The sequence below is a fragment of the Camelus ferus genome, chromosome 5 (genome assembly GCF_009834535.1).
Source record: "Camelus ferus isolate YT-003-E chromosome 5, BCGSAC_Cfer_1.0, whole genome shotgun sequence".
NCBI lineage: Eukaryota > Metazoa > Chordata > Mammalia > Artiodactyla > Camelidae > Camelus > Camelus ferus.
Genome location: NC_045700.1, coordinates 5,098,748 through 5,107,605, shown reverse-complemented (window position 1 = coordinate 5,107,605; position 8,858 = coordinate 5,098,748). Strand labels below are relative to the sequence as shown.

Sequence of the window (8,858 nt, the reverse complement as noted above, 5' to 3'; positions counted from 1 at the left end):
GAGTACAATACACTGCTATGGGGGAAGCCTGGGTCTCGATACCTGGGGACCCCCCTTGGTCAGAGCACCCCCATGGTGACCCCGGGACCCAGTACTAAGAATAACCCTGTGTTTGGAGGCACTACTGCCCCTACCTTAAGTCACATCTCCAGGGACTTAGCCCAGTAGAGCCCCCATACTCCCAGCCAAGGACCCAGCACTGCTGCCAGCAAGGCTGCCTTTAGGGGCATGTCCATTTGGGTCTCTAACCTCAGCAGCCCTGCCTCCATGGTGGGCACAAGGAGGAGCAACTTGCTGTTAGGGCCCCCTTATCACCTGTCCAGGGCTTGGTTGGACACAAAACCATTGTGCCACCAACCAAGTCATTTTCCTCCAGGTCAGGATCCCTTGGGGTCTAAGAGGTGAATGAATGCTCGCCTGAGTTAATAGTTTCCTGGAGAAGTAGTCAGTGTCCACCTTCTTCCCAGGCTGGACCTCACATGGGCCCCTTTTCAACAAGATACACAAGTGTAGGCCTGACCTCTGTGACCCTGGAGCAAACTGGGCACCCAGAGTTACAGCATTGCATTCCCAGACTCTGCTCTGCAGTTTTCCCCAAAGGTGGGTAGTTTGAGGCTGTTGTCTGTAGACAGAGATCCTTGTCCTGTCCCCTCCAGTCATGAAGCAAGTGGGACCCCTAATACTGCCTACAATAGACTCCTCCCCCTTCCCCATTTTCTCCCAGAACCCTTGTGTCTTCTTCATAACATAATAAAGTCTCCTTCTTGTTCCTTTGCATAATTCTCATATGTCTGTGCTCTGTAGATCGAGGGTGGAAATCTCACCTAGAGGGAATAGGCCTGGCATCAAAGCTTCTGGGCTAGCACCAACAAGGAAAGCTTTACTTCTAGGATGTGACATATCCCTGAGCAGTTTGCATACATCCCGCTTTAAAAAAGTAAAAGGACTCCCTGAATTACATCTCTTCCCTTCTCCAAAAACAGAGATGAAGGGGAACTATTCCCAGAGGAAACAAGTTAAAATTAGTTCATTTTAAGTATAAAAGATGAAAAGACTTCCAGTTTTTGGTCCAATATGTACGGAGATTAGAGATCATCACTCTTGTCATCACAAGAATTAAAACTGAACAAACTTAAAATCAACAGTTCTTCCTAAGTCCACCAGAGAGTTTAGGTCACAGGGCAAACTATCACCACAAAAACTGGAGAGACAGGTAAACACAGAGAACCACAACTTAAAACAGCAGAGGCTTCTGCTGGAGCCAGGATCTTGGTAGCAAAACATAACCTGTAATTGATGAATTTCAATTATCACTGTGGACGAGCTTGAAGTTAAAAACTCCAGGGGGCTCAGTCTTATAGGGATCTCCACACTTTCATGAGATTTACCTCCAGTAGCCCCACCACATTCTTACAGAGCCAATCAAAGAAAAGTCCTTCATGCTTCCATCAGGGAGAGAAGAAAAGGAACTCTTGAAACACACCCAGAGGAGTCTGTTCTTCTTAAGAAAGTCTTCCCTCAAGGGAGAATTTTATTAGAGCAATTACTTCGGCTTCTACCAGAGGATAATTGGCCTGGAGAGAGTAAATACCCAAATCTTATCCCACTTAGCTTTCCATGTGGAGGAAGGGAGACACCAGCTCCAGCTTTGTCTAGTATTTTCTCACCTATGAGGAAAAACAATCAGAGAAGCACAGGTAAAGGTGAAATCCCAGGGACGCAGGCTTATTAAAAGACTGAGATCTAATCATAGAACTATGAAATACTTCCCTTCAACACCTTACCACTGAGTTATTAGGGCTCCTGTATCAGAGCAGGATTTCAAATGTAAGAACTTCAAATCTCAGATCTCAGTGAAGAGGTATCAAGTGAAACTCAAAGAGAACAGGGAAGACAAAATCAACAACAACCAAAAAAACCCTGAAGAAAACAAAGCATCCCAGAGGAAATGATAGCTTCTGACACCTCCAACTAGCAGTAAACAGTAAACACAGTTTAACTCCTAGAACATAAAAAACTTACATTAAAGCCCTATTTACCTCAGTTGTTTTACCCAATACATCAATCATGTCCAGCTTTCAACCAAAAATTACAAGGCATACTAAAAGGCAAAACAAACAAACAAACAAAACAAAACAAACAAACAAAAACCCCACAGATAGAAGAGTCAGAGCAAGCTAAGAACCAGACTGGGATATCACAGAGATTTTGAAATATTAAACTGAGAATTTAAAATAAGTATAATTTATATGCTATGAGCTCCAATGGAAACTGAGCAGCAGGCAAGAACTGATGAGCAGTGTAAACAAGGGGATGGAAATTCTAAGAGGAAATGGTAGAAATAAAAAAAAAAAACCCATAACAGAAATGGGGAATGCTTTTGATGAGCTGATGAATAGACTAGATATGACTGAGGAAAGAATCAGTGGACTTGAAGATATGTTAATAGAAGCTTACCAAACTAAAAAACAAAAGAAGACTGAAGAAACTAGAAAAGAATATCCGGGAACTGTGGGACAATTATAGGAAGAAATTTTTTAAAAGGAAGAAAGAGAGAAGAAAGAAAAGAAATATTTGAAGTAATAATGGCTGAACATTTTTAACATACATTGAACCACGTGAATCTTAGAGAACACCAAACAAGATAAATACCAAGATATCATATTCAAGCTTCAGAAAAATCAAAGAGAAAACCCTGAAAGAAGGCAGAAAGAAAAAAATCTTACTGTAGAGGAACTAGTATAAGAACTATACTGCATTTCTCTTTAGAAACCATGCAAGCAAGAAAAGAGTGGAGTGAAATATTTAAAGTGTTGAAGAAAAAAAAAAAAAACCCACCAACCTAGAATTCTGTATCCATCAAATTTCTCCTTCAAAAGTGAAGGTGAGGGGTGGAGGGTGGGAAGGGATAGACTGGGATTTCAAAATTGTAGAATAGATAAACAAGATTACACTGTATAGCACAGGGAAATATACACAAAGTGTTATGATAACTCACAGAGAAAAAAATGTGACAATGAGTGTGTATATGTCCATGAATGACTGAAAAATTGTGCTGAACACTGGAATTTGACACAACATTGTAAACTGATTATAAATCAATAAAAATGTTTAAAAAAAAAGTGAAGGTGAAATAAAGACTTTCTAAGACAAATAGAAAATGAATTTGTCTTCAGTGACCTGTCTTGCAAGAAATGTTAAAGGAAGTTCTTTAGAGAAAGAAAATGATGTAGGTAGAAACTTGGGTCTACATAAAGAAAGGAAGAGTGTTAGAGAAGGTATAAATGACGCTGAAAAAAAAATACTTAGTTTTACTAAATATGTATTTAGTACATTTGGTTTTTACTAAATACTAAATTAATGCTAAATACTAAACTAGTACTAAAAACTAAATACTAAACTAATGCTGAAGTTAATTTACTTTACTAAATTTAGTTTTTACTTTTCTTATTCTTAATTGACCTAAAAAGATTTATTTTGGGCAAAATAATACTTGCAAAAATAAATTTGGTGAAAATAGTTTATGGATAAGTGAAATGTATGAGAGAAGGGATGGAAGAGAAGAACAGGGAAAACGCTGTTATAAGGTACTCACACTAACCATGAGGAAATGCAGTGTTATTTGATAGTGAACTTAGGTTAGCCGTAAATTTAGATTGTTAATTCTAGGGAAACCATTTAAAAATTTAAATAAGAAATACAGTGGGGAGGAGGGTATAGCTCAAGTGGAAGAGCTTGTGCTTAGCATGCACGAGGTCCTGGGTTCAATCCCCAATACCCCCTCTAAAAATAAACAAGCAAACAAAGAAACAAACAAATAAATCTAATTACCTCCCTCTCCAAAAAACCCAAAGCAAACAGAACTACAATTGATAGGTTAAAAGAGGAGGAAAAAAATGAATTCATATAAATGAACTATTAAATATGTATAACTGAATCACTATGCTGTACACCAGAAACTAATACAACATTGTAAATCAAACAAATAAACAAACAAACAAACAAACCAGAGGGGCAAAAATAATTTAAAAGAGTGGGAGATGAAAAAGATAGCACAAGAGCAAAGGATAGAAAACAGTTACAAATATGGTATCTATTAATCCAGCAATGTCTTTAATAATCACTTTAAGTATGGTCTAAATACATCAGTTACAAGACAGAGACCATCAGAGTGGATTACGAAAACTGCCTGTGTCATTTCCAGACCGTTAAATTTTACTGAGCCCCTTTGCTATCACCTTTCCAGTCCTGAGCCACGGATCCAAATGGGAATTACCAGGAGGCATTCATAATTCAAAATTCACTTCCTTGGTCAGGTCCTTAGTCCCCTGGTTAGCAGTAGGTGCAAACTGAAGCTATGATCCGGAACCTCTACTTAGCTCTTGAAGATGCTGCAGAACCTGCTGTTAAAGCAATAGCTGCCCAGCAAAAATCCCTAGACTCTCTGGCTGAAGTTTTTGATAATAGGATAACCTTTCATTATCTTTTAACTAAGCAAGGAGGTGATTGTGCTATATTATAGCTAACATCACTTGCTGGATTTGGTTTGCCACTTCTGGGGAAGTTGACTCAGCTACATAAGATCGCTGAACTAGCCAGTTGTTTTAAGAAAGTGACTCCTTCAATAGGGTCTTTCTTTGACTTATTTGATTCTAATTCATTTGGTCTTGGGGACCATGGCTCCAAAGTGCAAGCCAGATCCTGGGAATTGTCCTGCTTATGATAATCGTAAGTCTCCCCTGGTGCTTGGCAGTCTCTCAAAATCTTTAAATACTTGCTTGCAGCCACTAACCACCAAGCAGATGAACTCCTTCAGACTAGAACATCAGAAAAGAAATCAAAAGAATGACCAACTGAGAGAATGTATACCCGACACCGTGACCTGTAAACACCACAGAGAGATTCAGCGAAAACTTAGAGAACTTCAGAGTGGTAGCTGCGGGTAGCACCAATGCCTTACATTATTATCACATCTCTCAGTTAGGCTCAGAGTCTGATCAGGAGGGAATTGATAAAACCAAGACAATATGTCCAAGATGGAGTCACTTATGCTAAGCCCCACATCACCTAGACTTAATTATAGTTTTGTCTCTCCCAGAAATGTAATGTTAAACCAATCAGGAATCACTCAATCGGCCCTGGTTAAGTTACCTGCCTGATAGGGGACCCCACACCCTATAGAAAAATGATCTTGGTACAGCCAACCCACTTTTTTGCTAGTCTAACTTCCTTGTTTCCACTCCTTGGAGCTGCTTTACAGCTGTTAGGTTTGATGCTGCTTGAATCATTGAATAAAGTCATTAAAATCTTCAAAATTTACTCAGTTTAATTTTGTTCCTTAACACTAGCCTGGAGTAAAATCCTTGCTTTCCTAAACCTTTGCTTCTTGCTTCCAAGTTTGTAATAATCCTTCCCTTTTTGGAATCGAGGGACTGAAGATTAAACTCTTGACATCTGGGTAGGTGTGGGGTTCTGATACTTATTAATAATGCCCAATGACTTCCAAGTCTAGTCCAAGAAAATGGAAAGAGAAAGAATTTCCAAGTGATGTGTTATGTTAAGCAATCAACCAGAAATCGAATATTGTAATTGTAACAAATAGGGATGCTTTTAATAATAAACAATTTAACATACAATGTCACTAACCTGTTACTGCTTTTAAAAAAAGATACACCATTTCCCCCTTGGTGATTACAAAAGCAGAACACACGTGTTTGAAGAAAATAGTCATCCTCAATCCACCATTTTATTTCCTTAGCTATTTCTCATTACATATACATATTTACAGTTCTTCACATTAAAATTCCACTAAAATTAGATTATAAGCATTTCTGATATTATAAAACCTTTTTATAGATACTCTGCATAATATTCTGTTGTATGGATGTGACTTTATTTAACCATTCTCTGCTGTTGGACATTTAGGTTGCTTCCATTTTTTTTGGTATCATCAGTGATACTTCAATGAAAGGTTTGTACAAGATTTTTTTTCATACTTCTGAGACTTTCCTTAGGATAGACTTTTAGAAAAGGATTAGAATCAGAAGTAATAAATATTTTTAGTAAACAATCTATGGTTACCGGGGAAGAGGGGGTGGGAAGTGATAAATTTGGGAGTTTTGAGATGTGCAAATGTTAGCCACTCTATATAAAAATAGATTAAAAAAACACATTTCCTCTGTATAGCACAAGGAACTATATTCAATATCTCATAATAACCTTTAATGAAAAAGAATATGAAAACTAATATATGTATGTATATGCATGACTGGGACATTGTATATACGCCAGAAATTGACACTTTGTAACTGACTATACTTCAATTAAACAAAAAGTAATAAATATTTTTAAGATTCTTGGTTCATATTGCTAAATTACTTTTCTAAAGGTAGAAGATAACTTGCTTGTTTTGAAGTTGTATTGTCTTAATAATTTTTCTTTTTTTTTAATTGAAGTAGTCAGTTTACAATGTTGTGTCAAGTTCTGGTGGACAGGATATTGAAGTTGTATTGCAAATCTCATATAAATTGAATCACTTATTATGCTGAAATTGACACACTGTAAACTGACTATACTTCAATAAAAATAAATAAATAAATAAAATAAAAATACATGATTGCATGATCTTGTGGGAAAAGAAACATTGTTCTAAACATTAAAAATAAATAAATTGAATCATCCAGTGTCCTCTTTTTGTGCCTGATTTAACAGCATCTATGATATTTACCAGGTTGTTTTCATTTGTCTGTAATTACAGCATAATTTATTTTATTGCACTTCACAGATATTGTATTTTTTTTAACATGGAAGTTTCGTGGCAACTGCATTGTCAGATGATGGTTAGCATTTTTTAGCAATGAAGCATTTTAAATATATGTACTTTTTTAAGGGACATGGTGCTATTACAAACTTAATAAAGTACAGTATACTGCAAACATGACTTCAGCATGCACTTGGAAACCAAGAAACCTTGCGGTGGCCTGGAAAGGAACAGGCACAGTATCTCCGAGGTCTGCCTGAATTTCCTGTAGAGGTGGGAAGCCCCATGAAAAAGACCAGAAGGACCCCCAGGCAGGGCCACTACTCTCCTGCCAGCATCATCTGGTTCCCTGGCCCCCGCGTCATTATCTCTCTTTTTGCCTCTGAAATCGCTTGCTTCTAGGAAAGCTGAACTTAGCCCTGAGATTCTGTTGGTTCCCTGAGCTAACTCCTGATTGGTCCATTTCTATCACTCCTGATTGGTCCATTTCTACAAAGCTCCTTCCTAATTTGTCAACTTTGTTACACCTTATGATGTTGCAAAGTGTTGACTGGCAGCGTATAAAAGTATGTGTAAACGGACAGATGGGGTCTGGAGCTTGGAGTGTTTACTCCTCTGGGCTTGCGGGCATAATAAACCTGAGTTCTCCAACTCTTCGCTGCTTGGTCTCTCTCCTGGATCCAGGTTGTTGTTACAACTGAGCTGTAACACTGAGCTATAACACACTTTGCTGCAACACTGTTGCTACATAGCAGCTCATCACAGGACAGTTTATTTACAACTACTAATGGACATTTGGGTTACCAGTGTTTTGTTATTACAAATATAGCTTCTGTGCAAGCCTTTGGCGGGCGTGTGCACTCGGTCCTCTTGGAGAGGACCTGCTGAGTTTCTGGGTGAGGATATGCGTAGCTTCAGTAGACGCAGTTGAAACCGTTTTCCAAGGAGGTAGTACCCTAGGGCTGTTTTTGTAACTTGGTCTCCACGTTGAGTGAGGAAAGGAGATAACCTAGAGACATCAGGTAATGAGCAAACTCAAATCTTGTGCTTGACTCAGCTCCGTGACTTCTTTCAAATTCTCAAAATATTGTCAGGCAGGAGCCCCAGTTTCACGGATGAATATTGAGCAACTGCAGCACCGCCACCAAATTTCTTATTCAAACAAATCTTTTATTCAAATTTTGTTAAACGGGTTATTTTTGAGAGCATTAGGCTTAACTCCCAACTGGAGGCCACCTTCCTCCCCACGCAGCGCCAACCTCCTCTCAGCTGGAACAAAGAGCCGCTCAGCAGAGCCGCGTGGGGTTCCCGCCAGGCCCCGCCCCTCACCTACACACATGCGCAGATCGAGTCCTACGGAGCCCGGCGACCGTGGCGCGCGTGACGTCGTAGCGTACGCCGGGGCGTGATGACGCAGGACGTGCGCTCGGTGGCTCATAGGGAAGATGGAGGCTACTCTTTTGGAGGAGTGGGATTGAGAGGGGCGGAGGGAGGAGGCCAGACAGGAGAGACATTCCCAACGGTGAAGACGAACACTTCGCTCGCCATCCATTAGGAGCTCTGCTCAGCGCCAGAGGGTGAGTGCGGCGGCGGCACGGGACCGCTCCCCGGCAGCAGGCGGCGGCACTCTCCGCCATTTTCAAGCTCGGCCGTTGCGTGCTTTGGGGGCCCGGAGGGGCGCCTGGGGACAGGTTGGAAGAGTGGGGAGGATCGACGTCCGGAGGCTCTTTGAGGCGGGTTCGGGCCTTCGGGGAGGGGGCTGGAGGCGTGAGGCGGATCGGGAAAGGAGGCCATGGAAGGACTGAGGCCCTGCCTGGGAACCGGTGGCAACAAGAAGACGTAGGGAGGGTAGGCCACGGATAAAACTGAAGTGTAGAGGAGGAAAGCGCGTTAAACTGAAATTTGGGACGGGAGGGGAGAGGTTGGGCCGAGAGCTGAATGGAGTGTGGCTTTGAGTGGTTGGTTGGAGGGGTCACGGGAAGTTAGTTAATGCGAAACCGGCAAAACAGCGGAAGGTTTAGCCTCGTAATTGTCGTGGCTGGAAGTCGACAGTTTTAACAGGGATGGGTCCACAGCTTGACAGGCTAAATAAAAACCC

General features: G+C 40.5%; 1 protein-coding gene across 4 annotated transcripts in view; it reads left to right on the top strand.

Annotated features, from left to right (window-relative positions):
• The first annotated feature begins 8,165 nt into the window (after positions 1 to 8,165).
• WDR33 (WD repeat domain 33) overlaps positions 8,166 to 8,858 on the top strand; it is a 90,528-nt gene continuing 89,835 nt past the window's right edge. For 3 of the 4 annotated variants that reach the window (XM_014564991.2, XM_032479221.1, XM_014564992.2), the window contains exon 1: positions 8,166 to 8,337. The gene's annotated coding sequence lies outside the window, so the exon portion shown is untranslated. The remainder of the gene's footprint in view (positions 8,338 to 8,858) is intronic. The other variant, XM_014564994.2, reaches the window with a different exon arrangement.